This window comes from Gastrolobium bilobum, unplaced genomic scaffold (assembly GCF_033153095.1).
Source record: "Gastrolobium bilobum isolate Gb01-03AN ecotype WA unplaced genomic scaffold, APGP_CSIRO_Gbil_v1 utg15969, whole genome shotgun sequence".
In the NCBI taxonomy this organism is placed as follows: domain Eukaryota; kingdom Viridiplantae; phylum Streptophyta; class Magnoliopsida; order Fabales; family Fabaceae; genus Gastrolobium; species Gastrolobium bilobum.
Genome location: NW_026898747.1, coordinates 314,928 through 330,292, shown reverse-complemented (window position 1 = coordinate 330,292; position 15,365 = coordinate 314,928). Strand labels below are relative to the sequence as shown.

At 42.6% G+C, this 15,365-nt stretch overlaps 1 non-coding gene across 1 annotated transcript; it reads right to left on the bottom strand.

Annotated features, from left to right (window-relative positions):
- Positions 1–3,510: 3,510 nt before the first annotated feature.
- Positions 3,511–3,594, bottom strand: LOC133283844 (small nucleolar RNA snoR116). Its single transcript, XR_009747835.1, has one exon. It is a non-coding gene; the product is annotated as a small nucleolar RNA snoR116 (small nucleolar RNA).
- Between the last annotated feature and the right edge of the window lie 11,771 nt (positions 3,595–15,365).

Below are 15,365 nucleotides of genomic sequence, written 5' to 3'. Positions count from 1 at the left end.
AATACAGATGTTGCTTCTAGGGGCAATCCGGGGGTCGCTGCTTGTGGTGGGGTGATGGTGAAACTCAAGTGCCAGCGGAGAGGTGGATTTTCTTACATTATTGGTACTTGTTTAGCATGGAATGTAGAACTGTGGGGCGTTTAGAAAGGGCTCCAGCTAGCTTGGAGTAAGGGTGTCAGGAAACTAATCATCGAAAGCGAATCAAGCTCTATTGTCGCGTTGCTCACTAGGCATGGTGAGAAAGCTCGTGAGTCATCTTTCGTGACTTGGATTCAAGCAATGGTTAATCGTCACTGTCAAGTCCACTTTATTCATACATTGAGGGAGGCCAATTGCTGCGCCAATTACCCATCAAATATATTGAAAAATTATAACTAGGGGTGTTAATGGGCTGGCCGGGCGGAGCTTTGTTCTTGAAAAGCCAAGTCTGTGTTTAAATGTGTCAGACTGGCCTAGTCTGAAACCTGTTATGAATATAATTATCGGTCTGTAACTTGACTTATTTACAAAATGAAGAAGAAGCTTGGCTTAGCTTGTTAAAAAAATAAGACAACAAAAATGATGATGGACCACGAAGAGGAAGTGAAAATTAGGTTGGGTTTAATAATGAGTAGTATAAAAAAATATAAAATAAAAACAAGAGTTAGTATGCAAGGCCAGTCTGATAGGCTTTAAGATCGAGCTTTGAAATTGGAGCATGTGGCCTTATTATTAAATGAGCTTTTACACAAGTCCAAGTCTGTATCCAACAACCAAAATAAACGGGTCAGACCAAGTCTACACAAGTCAGGCCAAAGACTCTTGAAAGGCCCCTGACTCTTTTAACAACCCTACTTATTACAGTAATTAAAAGACTAAAATTAAACAAAAATTAATCCAAATAAAAAAGAAGAAAATATAATGATGACAAAAAAAATAAAAGGAAAAGTAGGACCAAATATGATGGAAAGTTACAACTCACATAAAAGATTAAAATTTAAAAAATTAAAATAATCTAAATTGAAAAAGAAGAAAATAGACAAAAGATGAAAAAGAAATAGAAGAAAAAAATCACTAAATTTTTAACATATTTTGATTTCTTTTTTATCTTAGGTCTATTTTTTTCTTTTTTCTTTTTTATTTTCTTCTATTTTTATTTTTTTCACTTTTAGTCTTTTCCATCACTTTTAAAAGAAATGGAAAAAAATAAGATAAAAAAGAAAAAGGAACCAGTGTTATAAAATTTTAACATATTTAGCTTTATTTTTTAATCTTCAGTCTATTTTCTTCTTTTTTATTTAAATATATAATCTCATTCTTTTATTCTTTGGTCTTCAATCTATTTTTTTTATTCACACTATTTTTATTTTTAGTTTTAGAGGAGGGATATTCTCACTACCAAAATTTTTCACTACCAACTTACTACTTATCTAATCACCATTGGATTAATATTTTCTCTCTCTTCAAATTTTTTTTAGCATTCTCTCTCTTTGATCCAATGGTAATTAGATAGGTAGTAAGTTGGTAGTGAAAAATTTTGGTAGTGAGAATATCCTCCCTCGTAGTTTTAACGTTGTAAGTTTCAAACATATTTGATCTTATTTCCTTTTTTTTTTTTGTCTCCTTAATCTATTTTTTCTTTTTGATTTAGATATATTTGAATTTTTTTCTTCTATTTTTTTATTTTGTCTTTTCTATAAATGTCACAAGTTTTCAAAATATTTGGTCTTATTTCTTCTTTTATTTTATTTTTTTGTCCTCGATCTATTTTTTTCTAAGAAAGTTAAAATAGACACATTAGTTTAGTTTTTTTTTTTTTTCTAAGAATGATAAAATAGATAGATTATTTTAGTTTCTAATGGTGTTAAGAATGAGTTTGAATGAAAAAAATCATAGGGTAAATGTTTAAAAAAAATATAAGGGTATAAATAATTAAAACCATAAGGGACTTTAAAATTTTTCCCTAAAGTAGAAGATGGTATGTAAAACCTCTACTTGGAAATCATAAAAACTTCAGGTAAGGGCAAACCAAAATTTATAATAGAACTACATGAATAACATCACCTTTTTAGCTTAAAACCAAGAATCATTCAACTTTTTCTTCTTATATATCTGCCATAGTTTTTGCCAAGTTAAAACCAAATGTAATACAATACCTTAAAAGGGTTCGCTTTTTATCAACGTAGATAACTTAATTTACCGTGAGCTCAAAACGACGTCGTTTTAAAACGAAAATTAAGATATTTTTGTAATTATAATTTATTTCAATTTATAATAGTCTTTTTCATTATAATTTTTTAATTTTTCATCCCAAAACGACGTCGTTTTGAGAGCGAATATAGATAACTTTTTATATTCACTTTAGAAACATTAAAACCACCTTAAAATTTACATATTTTAAATTTTTTTAAAAATGTCATTGATGAAATTCTCGGTGTCTTGTGCTACGCGGATTTTCTCCACATGGAGCTTGCCCCATGCAGATTTTCAGCTAATTTTAAAAAATGCTTAGTATTTTTCGTTTGTATTACCAATTCCATAGTCACAACTCACAAGAAGTTCCTGAAAGGGTTACATAAAATTCAACCCAAGTGAACAATTTACAAAGAAAATCTACAGCCATATTACGGAGGCCCCTGGCCTTGAGTGTCTCAATTGGTTTGGTACATTGCCTTGAGTATCATTTATTGCTGCTCATAACCTATCCTTTGGTGTGTGTATCTTTTTACATTTTCTTGGTATACTATTTTGACCAACACAAAGAGCAACTTCAAATGGTTTGCTTCGAAGTTAGAATCAACACAAGAGTATAATCCTTCAAAATTTCCAGTTTGCAAAACATTTTTAAACTGAGATTAAACTTTATCCGCATCAGGGGATCACACGAATGCTCATATGTAAAGAAAGCCGGGGTCATCCTCTATGATGGCTGGTACCAATCCCGTCTGTCACTGCGCCACACACGGGCCATGGAGTGAATGATTCTTCTGAACACTGGGAGTTGGTTGTTTTACACCAACCACATTTCATCAAACACAAAAGGGCGAAAGACCAACTTAATAGCTTTATTATGACCGAGTTCAGTGCTTGATTGCTTTAACAATATCACTATATCACCCTCTCAATCAAATTAATACTACAATTAACCAATCAATGCCAACAAAAAAATAGGAACAGTTTTTTTAAAAATTTTGCAAATTCCCAGATCTAAATAATAGAAAATAACTATTAGAATAAAAATGGAACACTTTTTCAACAAAAAAAAAAGGGGGGGGGGGGGGGAATTCTTATTTTCACCATTAAACTCTCCTAATATAAAAAATGGGATTTTACAGAAACGATTGAAAATGTAGGAGCATCTGAATGCATAAGCCTGACGAAAATCAAAGGCAAATGCCAGAATCTCAGCTCCAAATCTTTGTCGGCAACGTACAGCACTGAAAGCGCCATGGAATAGGCGAATCAGAGACTCTAATTTGTTGCCTATTTTATTCTCTACAAATTCAAACCCAACCAAAAAAAATCGAAAAAAGGCTCAGAGATTATCGATGGCATCAACAAGCTCAATTTAGCTTTCATAGTTTGATGGTATATATAAATTCGTCATCACTGCCACAAAATTGAAAAGGAAGAGAAAAATTAAAACTTGGAACGAGAGAACGTGAGACATCGGAAGAGAAGGACTTGAAAGTAATCGTTGAAGAAAAAAAATGGAAGCGGTGATTGAATAGGGATGAAGAGAATGGAGGGATTAAATAGGTAGAGAGGGTGGGAAGGGAACAACAACGAAACCCTAATTTTTCTGTTGTCGATAAAATTACGATTGAGTCCTTCAATCTCTTTGGGCCTTGTATAGCCCACATGTTTGGGTCTTCTTTTCTTTTCTTTTTTTTTTTTGAATCCATGAGTCTTCTCTTTTTTTTTTGGGATTATAGTAACCCGTAAAATCTCCCAACTAGCTCGATATAGACTAGAAACTAATTTTCATTTGTTTTCACTGATTTTTTGTATTATACTTTCGTTTAATTTAAGGATTTAATTATGTGATAACACGTCATAAAATATGTAGTTGTAAACAGTGTTTTAAAACTCGGACCGGTTATCGAACCGGTCGAGGTACTGGGTCACTGGTTCAACGGGTTCAACCGGATTTACTGTTCACATATTAAAAATATAAAAATATTACTTATATTAATAAAAATTCACATAAGAAAACTATCAATAAGCTTCAAAAAAATAAATTGATTTTCAATAATAGCAAATATTATATACTTCTAAGCTTCTAGCTCTAGACCATATCCTAATATTCGATTAAAATTGCAATATAAGTTAAAGGGAAATGTTTTTCTCATGTTGCATGAGACAATTTGTCTCATGCAACACACAAAAAATGGGTAGGATCCACTAAGAAGAGGAGAGAGAAAGAAAAAAAATGGGTTCCACCCACTTTTTGTGTGTTATATGAGACAAATTGTCTCATGCAATATGAGAAAAATATTTCCCTAAGTTAAATGCACTTTTTGTGCTTGACATGATACGGATAAATTAAATCATGATAACAAATAGTATGCATAAAATATACACTAAGAAAAAAGTGTCACTGTTATCATGATAACAAATAGTATACATGAAATATACACTAAAAAAAATGTGCCCACCGTTGAGATTAGATCATGAGACTATCGGTGTTTATCACCACTTAACTTCATGAGATCATTATAAGATGCGACTAAATTACATAAACGAACTGCACTAATCTAAAATACCTTATTATTTTCACCTTACTTTTAATCATATTCATCATAAAATATGAATATGATTTAATTCAAGAGTTCCTATCAACAAAAAGAAAAATTTACCAAAAAAAAAAAGGAATAACCAGTCTAAACTGGGTCAATCGGGTCGCCGGGTTTCGGCCGGGTAAACCGGGTCACCGGGTTTCGCTCGGACCGGGGAACCCACCGAGTCACCGAGTCCCAGGTCGACCCGGCCAGTCCGAGCCGGATTTTAAAACACTGGTTGTAAAATATAATGTAGTTGGCAATTAAACAGAAAACGGAGTGTTTTAGATATTTTCATGAATGTCTTCGTAATGAAAATTCGCAAAAGTATACATTGGCTAGAATAAAAATGCTACAATGCAGTTCAAAACGCAAGGTTTTTTTTTAATATGTATAAAAATACTTTGAAGCAAAATCTGTAATATATATATATGGAAAAAATATTTCTCAAGCAGCTTGAGATAAATTTATCTTCGGCTATTCTAAAATTACGTCGTTTTATTTATTTATTTCCTTATATTAATTGATTCACCTTTGAATGGTTATGATTTTCTTTTTTTCTCTCTTCATTTATCACCATTGATCCATCTTTGTACGGTTACGATTTACCAGCCAAAGATAAGATTATCTCAAGTATATATATATATATATATATATATGGAGAAATATTTCTGCAGTTAATGCATATAAGTTATCTGCATTTATTCTCAAAATGACGTCATTTTGGTATTGAAATCTTAAAAAATTATAAATATAAAAAGTATTATACCCCTTAAATAAATTAAAATTACAAACACATCATGATTTCCGCCCCAAGACGATGTCGTATTGAGCTTACTACAGATAACTTATCTACATTAACTGCAGAAAAAGTGAACTCATATATATATATACATGTATATATATTGTTCCGGGTGGCCCAACGGTGCTACGGCCCAACGGTGCGACGGTCCAAAGGTCCAGGCCCAATCTCAACCCTCAAGACACGTCAGCCCTACCAGCTGGTGAGATCCCCCAACTCCCAACACGGCGACTCTCCCAAGGGGAAACACCGAAATATCCTACCTTGGGACCATAACCCCCGAAGGTAGTCGCCCCAGATGCCATAAAGGGAAACTGCCCTTTGTCCTACGCTGACACCGCCAGGCATAGGGGGTGCAACGCTGCTATCACAGCAGCGTCTGCCACGCCCAGCACAGCCACCCTTAGCAGGTCCCAAGGAGGGTTGACGCCCTCCTCACCAACCCAAGCAAGATTCACATCACCTCCTCTATAAATAGCCCCCTGGCACTTGAGGAAGGATCTTATCTTATGTATCGTTATTCTGCCAATTTACATTGAATCACACATCCACACACCTACCCCATTGTTAATTGCTTGTTTCATACTTGGAACTATATCACTTAGCTTGGTCTCTACCTGTGCTAAGGGTATAATCCATATAGTGACTCCATCCCAAAAGGGAACATAGTGGGCTTGGGAAACTATAAACTTCTATTCCCATTCTTTTACCAAAGATCTAAAGGAGGCATTTCACTTTTTGATAGCAAAACATGGCTGTCACGACAAGAAGAGCAGAACAAACTAGAGTTGTTACCCCTGAAGGTCATGCACAAACAGTTCATTCTAACTCTCCACCATCCAGGCATTCAGCCCCAGCGGAACAAGCAGCCGGCGAGGCTTTTCCCCCGGTACTGCAATATGTTGGCCCACAGTTACAAGCAGCAGATGCTGAAGTAGCACAGCTGAATCGTCGCGTAGCCATACGCGAAATGCAAGGAGAGAACTTGATCCCAAATCAATCTCCACCACCAGGAGTTAGTTTTGGAAAGCCACTCCCCACCCCTGGCCCACAAATCATTTTCCCAGCTTATCACCAACGATCAGCTAGAAGCCAACCCGTCGCTATGTACAACTACCATCGAGTTCCTGTGGCCACCCCATATCCCCCTGAACCTTACACCCACAATGTTGCTGTCCCTTACCCCCCCACCTTTCCCTACTGGCTTTCCATTCCACGGTTACACAATACCGCCCCATAATGCTATCATCCCACAACCCCAAGGATCAGGCATAAACCCAGGCCCGCCACAGTATGACGCTCATCAAGCCTCAGCCCTCTCTTACTCTGTTGAGGTCCCTCAAGCACCACACCCACCACCAGACCTATATGCTCGTAACCTGAACTTAAGAGTAACATCTGCCAATACCTCAGGACGCAACAAACCCCTGACTAATAGTCTACGCCTAATGCCCATATCCCTCGGTTTCAAAGGACTGTCAAATATCACAACGTATGTGGGCGACACTGATCCATTTGAATGGATCCAAAAATTTGAGGCAGCAATGACCCTGCATGGCGAGACAGACCTCCTTATGTGGAGGACTTTCCCTACACTCCTGGGGGGTAGAGCTTTGACATGGTACACCACTTTGCCAACAGGGAGTATAGCATCTTTGGATGATCTGGCCAGCAAATTCCAGACCTATTTTGCAACAAGTCGTCCAGTGCCCAAGTCTGTACACGCCCTCAAAAAAATTCGACAGCAATCAGGGGAACCCCTCAGATCTTTCCTGGACCGCTTCGACAAAGAGGCTCTTCAGGTGCAAGGCTTAGACCCTAAAGTACAGGTGCACATACTCTTCTCAGGCCTGCGCCAAGGGGCGTTCGCATATGAGCTTGCTCGCCACGAAATTACTGACCTTGAAGAGGTCAAGAAAAAGGCTCAGGAGTTCATGAGGATTGAAGAGTACAAGGGGAGTAGAGCTGACGACTCTCATAACCGAGAGAAGAAAGCCAACAAAAAAGACCTTCAGGATGAAGAGAGGAGAAGTCACAAATCCTCCAAGTATTCCAGCCGCTCAGTTGGGCGTCATACCCAAAGACACCAATCACACAGCGTCCTACAAACCGAATACAAAGATCGCAAGAGTAACCCATAACCCCAACAGCCAGATAGAGAGACCACTGTGTATTGCAAGTTCCACCATAGCAACAGCCATAGCACTGAAGATCGCAGATCTCTCAAGGATGAGATTGACGAGCTAATCAAGGGTGGAGCCCAAAGGCAGACGAGTAATTCTGGGCGTGATGTCGGTGTCGTCAAGCGTCTCCGTCAATGTAGCAGGTCACCAGAAAGGCGAAGAGCTGGCCAATATGACTACAGACCTCGTCGTGAACAGAACCACAGAGAAAACTCCCCCAGAAACCGCAGGGTCCAAACCAGCCCAAACAATAGTGAAGGGCGTGCAGATCGTGACGAAGATTCGGTTGTCATCAAGCACGAAATTATAAACATGATTGCAGGAGGACTAAGTGGCGGCGGAGAAACGGCGAATGCCCGGAAGAAGCATTTGAAACAATGTTTGGCGGTGTCTGGTAAAATCATCAACAAAGCAAAAGCCAATACTGACCACACCAGGCCTAAAATCGTCTGGGACAACAGCGATTTGGGCGACGTCCTACCCGGACATGATGACCCCTTGGTCATCCAAGCAATAATAGCTAATTTCGGCGTTAACCGCGTGTTTGTTGACCATGGTAGCTCTGCCGACATTTTATTTTTACCTTGTTTCAAGGCATTAGGGTTTACGCTGAATGATTTAACCCCTGTTGTTGGTGAACTGTCAGGTTTTAATGCAACAGTAACCAAGCCCCTTGGCATGATTAAACTATGCTTGTCAATAGGAACGCCACCCACTTTCAGGTCTGCGGACATCCAGCTCCTAATTCTCGACACCTTGTCAGCATACAACGCCATCCTCGGCAGAAGGATGTTTGCCGCATTCGAGGCGAGCGTGTCTCACCCACATTTGGCAATGAAGTTCATAGCAAGGGATAACAAAGTCGGAACGGTTAAAGGAGACCAATTGGTAGCACGCAGCTGTTACAACATATCTTTGAAACCGGCGACCAAGGTTTCCTTCAAAGACCAACCGGCCCCCCGGTTAATAACAACCCAGGTAATGGAAGAAAACCCTAGCAGTAATAATAAGGATCTTGATCAATGCTTTCTTGTAGAATTCGATGCAAGGGATGACCCCAGGATGGAGCACTCCAGGCCTACGCCAGTTGAAGCGTTAGAGCATGTTGTCTTGGGCGATGCAGACCATCAGACAACCATCATCGGGGCGATCGCCGATCCTGAAGTAAAAAATAGGTTGATTGAACTACTACGAAGTAATAGAGATTTATTTTCCTGGAAACCGTCCGATATGCCAGGCATTGATCCTGAAGTGTGCTGCCATCGGTTGACCGTGGACCCCAAAGCAAAGCCCGTAGCACAGAAAAAGAGGAAGTTTGGCCCTGATCACAATAAAGTTATCGATGAGGAAGTAAAGAGGCTCCATTACGCTGGCTTTATTAAAAAAGTTAAATACATAACCTGACTGTCCAACCCAGTGTTGGTTAAAAAGCCCAGCGGGGCGTAGAGGATGTGCGTGGATTATACCAACCTGAACAAGGTATGTCCAAAGGATGCATATCCCTTTCCAAGCATTGACCAGCTGGTTGATAATGCATCAGGCTTCAAGATGCTCTCATTCATGGATGCATACTCTGGCTATAATCAAATTCCGTTACTTAAAGAAGACCAAATCAAGATGGCGTTCATCACCCAGAACGCCAATTATTGCTATACTATGATGCCCTTTGGACTAAAGAACGCTGGTGCCACATACCAACGAATGATGAATGAAGTGTTCAAAGACTTGATTGGCAACAACGTTGAGGTTTACATTGGCGATATGATCGCCAAATCACAAAGACCATAGGAACACCTTTCACACCTTCAAGGCGTGTTCGACAGGTTGCGAAAGTACAACATGCGGCTAAATCCAAGCAAGTGCGCCTTCGGCATTCCCGCGGGTAAGTTTCTTGGCTTCATGCTGACAGAGAGAGGCATAGAGGTCAACCCCGACAAGTGCAAATCTGTTATAGAGATGCGAAGCCCCCAAACAGTCAAAGAGGTGCAGCAACTGACCGGGAGACTAGTGGCCCACACCCATTTCTTGGCGAATTCTGCACATAAGTCACTCCCATTTTTTGGCTTACTCAAAAAAGGTACGTCCTTTCAATGGTCTGATCAATGTGAGAAAGCTTTTCAAGAGTTCAAAAGAGCCCTATCCTGCCCGCCAGTCCTCACCAAGCCAGACAGTGGTGAAACTTTGTACTTATACCTCGCTGTGGGTACTGAGGCCATCAACGCAGCTTTGGTCAGAGATCCAAAAGAAGGGCAGCAGCTAATTTATTTCGTCAGCAAAGTGTTGCAAGGGGCGGAACTGCGGTATCAGCAAGTTGAAAAGGTCGCCCTCACACTCATCTTTGCCGCACGAAGGCTGAGGCCGTATTTCCAATGCCACCATATCACGGTCATAACCAATCAGCCTATTCACCAAGTCCTGCACAAACCTGATCTCACCAGAAGAATGATGTCCTAGGCAATTGAACTGTCGGAGTACCAGATCAGTTACGAACCCAGAACCGCCATCAAAACTCAAGCTCTCATAGATTTCATAGCTGAAATGACGCACACCTGCGAAGCAGCTAGCCAAGCAACAGAAACCCCACGGTTGGCGCTGTGGAAGCTATATGTTGATGGCTCTACCAACGCCAAAGGATCCGGCGCCGGAATGATAATTGAAAATCCAGACGGTGTGGCGATGGAGCATTAATTATCTTTCAACTTGAATACCACTAACAACCAAACTGAGTATGAGGCAATGATTGCCGGCCTGCTCCAGGACAAAGAGCTGGGAGTGCAACATCTCAAGGTTTTCAGTGATTCTCAATTGGTGACATTTCAAATTTTGGGTGAATATCAAGCTAAAGGGCCGCAGATGTGCAAGTACTTAGAGAAAGTCAAAGAGATAATTTTGACCTTCGAGACAGTTGAAATTGAGCACATTAGGCGATCAGAAAACACATGTGCGGACATCCTCGCCAAGCTAGCAAGCACCAAGAGTCCAGGTAATAATCGTTCCGTCATCCAGCATAACCTGCCTAATCCATGCATCGTCATGAGTATTGCAGACGTCACCAAAGGAGTCGCCGAAGATACCTGGATCACTCCCATCTCTAACTACCTATCAGAAGGTACCCTCCTAGTGGACCAGACAGAAGCTAAGAGGATAAAGCGGAAATGCTCCCACTTTTGCATGATGCAGGGGCGCTACACAAAAGGGGCTGCTCAACCCCACTGTTGAAATGCTTGAACCCCAGTGATGTTTGGTATGTTTGGAAGAAATCCATGAAGGAATCAATGGCCACCATATGGGCGGCCACTCTCTGGCAAAGAAAGCTCTCCGAGCAGGTTTTTATTGGCCAACCATGGAGCATGACGCCCATGAGCATGTTAAAGCGTGTGATAAGTGCCAAAGATTTGCAGACATACACAAAGCCCCACCAGAAGAACTTACTGTGATAACATCCCCTTGCCTTTTTACAAATAGGGGATGGACCTTTTGGGCCCTTTCCCTGAGGCAGCAGGCCGAGTTCAGTGGCTGATCGTCGCCATTGACTACTTCACCAAATGGGTTAAAGCAGAGCCAGTTGCTACCATTACCTCTCAAAGGGTGAGGAAGTTCTTATGGAGAAATATTGTTTACCGTTTTGGAATCCCAGGAGAAGTCATAACGGACAATGGTACTCAGTTCATAGACGCCAAGTTCCAGGAGCTAATGAAGGACCTGCACATTCGACACTATTTCGCTGCAGTAGAACACCCATAATCCAACGGGCTAGTAGAATCAGCTAACAAAATGCTAGCCAAGGGAATCAAGAAGAAGCTGGAATCTCATAAGGGGGCGTGGGTTGAAAATCTGGAGAATGTCCTATGGGGCTATCGGACAACCGCCCAGTCTAGTACCAGAGAAACCCCTTTCAGATTGACTTACGGCACGGAGGCAATGATTCCTGTCGAAATCGGAGAACCTTCTTGGAGGAAAGACCATGTGACCGAAGTAACCAACAGCCAAAACCTCAATGAAGCTCTAGACCTTCTGGATGAGCTCAGAGAGCGAGCAGCACAATCTGAGCGCCAAACCAAGGAGAGGATAGTTGCTCGGTACAACAAAAGAGTAATCTTGAGGAGATTTGAAGTAAAGGATTTAGTCATTCGGCGAGTAGACATCGGAAAGAAGAACGCCCGTGAAGGAAAGCTCGTCCCAAACTGGGAAGGACCTTATCGAATAGCCAACAAGTTAGGAGGAGGAGCGTATGCTTTGGAGACACTTGAGGGAAAGGCCATCCCAAGGGCATGGAACGTTGACAAGCTCCGACGATACTATAGCTAAACCGCAATGTAACCTGTATGCTGCACTCTTTTCCTTCCCAAGCTTTTGTCCCACTGGGTTTTGCCTGGGAAGGTTTTTAACGAGGCAGGTCATTTCTTTTTGATCAATAAAATCCCATTGAAACCTTTTTCTATCTGTTAACATCAAAGTTACTGGGATGGTTCTCACCCCCAGCCAACTTCAAGTTACGGGAAGGTTCTCACCCCCGCCTAACGTTGGACTGGGATGGTTCTCACCTCCAGCCAACATCAAAGTTACTGGGATGGTTCTCACCCCTAGCCAACTTCAAGTTATGGGAAGATTCTCACCCCCGCCTAATGTTGGACTGAGATGGTTCTCGCCCCCAGCCAACATCAAAGTTATGGGAGGGTTCTCACCCCGCCTAATGTTGGACTGGGATGGTTCTCACCCCCAGCCAACATCAAAGTTACGGGACGGTTCTCACCCCCCACCTAACGTTGGACTGGGATGGTTCTCACCCCCAGCCAACATCAAGTCATGGGATGGTTCTCAGCCCCAGACAACGCCTAACTAACGGGAGGGTTCTCACCCCGCCACAGTTGGACTGGGAGGGTTCTCACCCCCAGACAATGCCCAACTAACGGGATGGTTCTCACCCCCGCCACAGTTGGATTGGGATGGTTCTCACCCCCAGATAACGTCCAACTAACGGGATGGTTCTCACCCCCGCCACAGTTGCACTGGGATGGTTTTCACCCTCAGACAACGCCCAACTAACGGGATGGTTCTCACCCCCGCCACAATTGGACTGAGATGGTTTTCACTCCCATACAATGCCAATTAACGGGACGGTTCTCACCCCCGCCACAGTTGGACTAGGATGGTTCTCACCCCCAGCCAACGCCCAACTAAAAGGAGAGTTCATCAATTAAAGAAAGGTTAGACAGAAAGCGGAAAGCAAAGTTCATTGATTGATAAGGAATACAAGTCCGCAGTTGACATACGACCACGGCAAAAAGATGAAAGCTACCGGTCGACACACCGACCGTGCCAAACGATATCTAAATCTGCAACTTAAAGTTTAAGACCTTCAGTTGTGACCGCCTCTTCAGCAGCTTCCAGGGCCTGTTCAGTCGCGCCCTCCTCAGCAATCTTCTGGGCCTTCTCGATCACGCCTGCTTCAGCAATGCCACCCTCACTCGCCACGTCTGGGCCACCCAAAGTCACGTCAACAGGTTCGGTCAACATGTCACGCCCAGCCTCATCCTCTTCAGGATTATCATCACCGGTGGCGTCACTGATAGGAAAGGCTTCTGGCGAACCTTCATCCTTGTTAGTCTCAGGGCCCTCCTCAATCACTATCACTCCACCACCTGCTAGGCGCTCAACTATCTTGTTGTCTTCCACCTCATAGTCTAGGCTGAAACCGGTCAAGTCAAGCTCAGGATGCCGAACCGAAACTTGCTGGAGTGCATTGTTAAAAGAATCATACATAAGGTTCGCTAAGGCTTCCTCCAATTTTTCCACCCGCCCAATGGCCTTTTTGAAGTCCTCCAGTGCGGCGTGGAGCTTCCCATGCGCGAAAAATAAGTCAGCAGACAACTGGGCTTTTTCAGATTGGAGACCCTCATTCTCTTTCTTGGACTCTTCCAGCGACTTTGATAGGTCATCTTTCTCGAAGGTTAGGCGTTTAACCTCTCATTCTGCCTTCTTCAGTTTTGCAGTCAAAGACTTGTTTGCAGCCTTTTTGTCAGCAGCCTCCTTACCAAGGCACCCAACTTCAGCAGTAAGATCATCTACTTTATGCCCCATCTCATCAAGGCGTTCATCTTGGGAGGAGCAACGACTATCAACAGCAAGGGTGACCTCTTGCATTCCCAAGATACGGCCAATGATCACTTACGTGCAGTTCTTGAATTCCTGATGATCGATGCGTTATGGCACCACCATCCTAGGACGCCCAATGTTAGGGAAAGAAGAGTCTAGGTCCCTCTCTCATAATTTGAGGGCCCTGCCGACTGGGATCTCAGCAGAAGGAGGAGGAGGATCCTGCGCACCAGCTGTTACATGAGGCGCTTCTCCATCAAAAGCGCTGGTTTCCATCATCTCATCACCGCCTGAGTCCTCAAGAACGCCACCCGAGACGTGGCAGTCGCCGTCAGCAAACTGCCTACACTCTAACTGATCAAGGCGCGACATCTTGGAGCCCCTTGGCGGAATTATGCTTTCTCCTCCTCCCCGTTTCAGATTCGACCCCCCACGAGAAGGCGATCCGAGAGTCGACTCACTCGCCGGCGAACCTCCTACCATATTCGTGGGCTCTTTAATTATAGAGCCAGTCGCCCTCTTCCCCAACTCACCGGCGGGAATATCTGCACCTGACCGAATTTTCTTCTTGGCTTGGTGGACTTCTTTCTTCTTTCCTTTGTCCACACCTTTCCTCTTCGAGGCGGGGTTTGGGTTAACCTGGGGAACCACACCTGTAGCGGCTTTGAGCTTGGCAGCCGCCTGACGTGCAAGTCTCAGCATCTCCATCGGCAAGCTTTCAACTGCAAGACAAGGAAAATAAGTGTTAGTAAAGACAGTTAATACTCACCACAGTCACAAATGGTACAAAACACCACCACACCTCCATGACACAACACTCTTTTCGAAGGCCACCGGTCAAGACCCCCCTTTAACTCCACAAAACACTCCACCACCAGTGCCTCTTCAAGAGACAAGGCTCCCCACCCAAACGAATACTGACTGACAGGCATCTCATAATGGTCTTTACTCCAGTATAGCGAAAACCGACTCTCCCCACTCGCCAGATCAAGGAAAAAAGGTAATTCCCCCTCGCCAAGCACTGGTTCATTCCAGAAAAAGTATGCCTCCAGTTCTTATATGAGTTGGCGTATTGGCCAAATATCGATCCCAATTCGTTGCCCGCCTTTAACGAAACCCAGCCAAGCCTCTTCAACAAAGGCGATACTTGGAAGCAGTAAAAGAACAATTGCACAGTGTACACCCATCCAAAATATCGGCATATCTTCTCAAAGACCCGAACAAACGCCTAAGCATTTGGGTGCAATTGGGAAGGAGCAACCCGTAAGTGGGCTAACACTCCCATCTCGAACACAGATAAAGGGAACCTCACTTTTTGATCCATGAAGTGAGTCTTATACACCACGAACCGCCAACGAGATCTCGCCACACTGTGAGGAGTGTCACAAGCACGGTGATCACGCCCGACCGCGATGGTTTGCCACTTCGCATCGTGTTCGCCGTTTTCAGTAATATCAAAACTAGCTTCCGTTGTGTAATCGCGGTACAAAATATCCCCGTTAACATAACTCGATGACGAGGAAG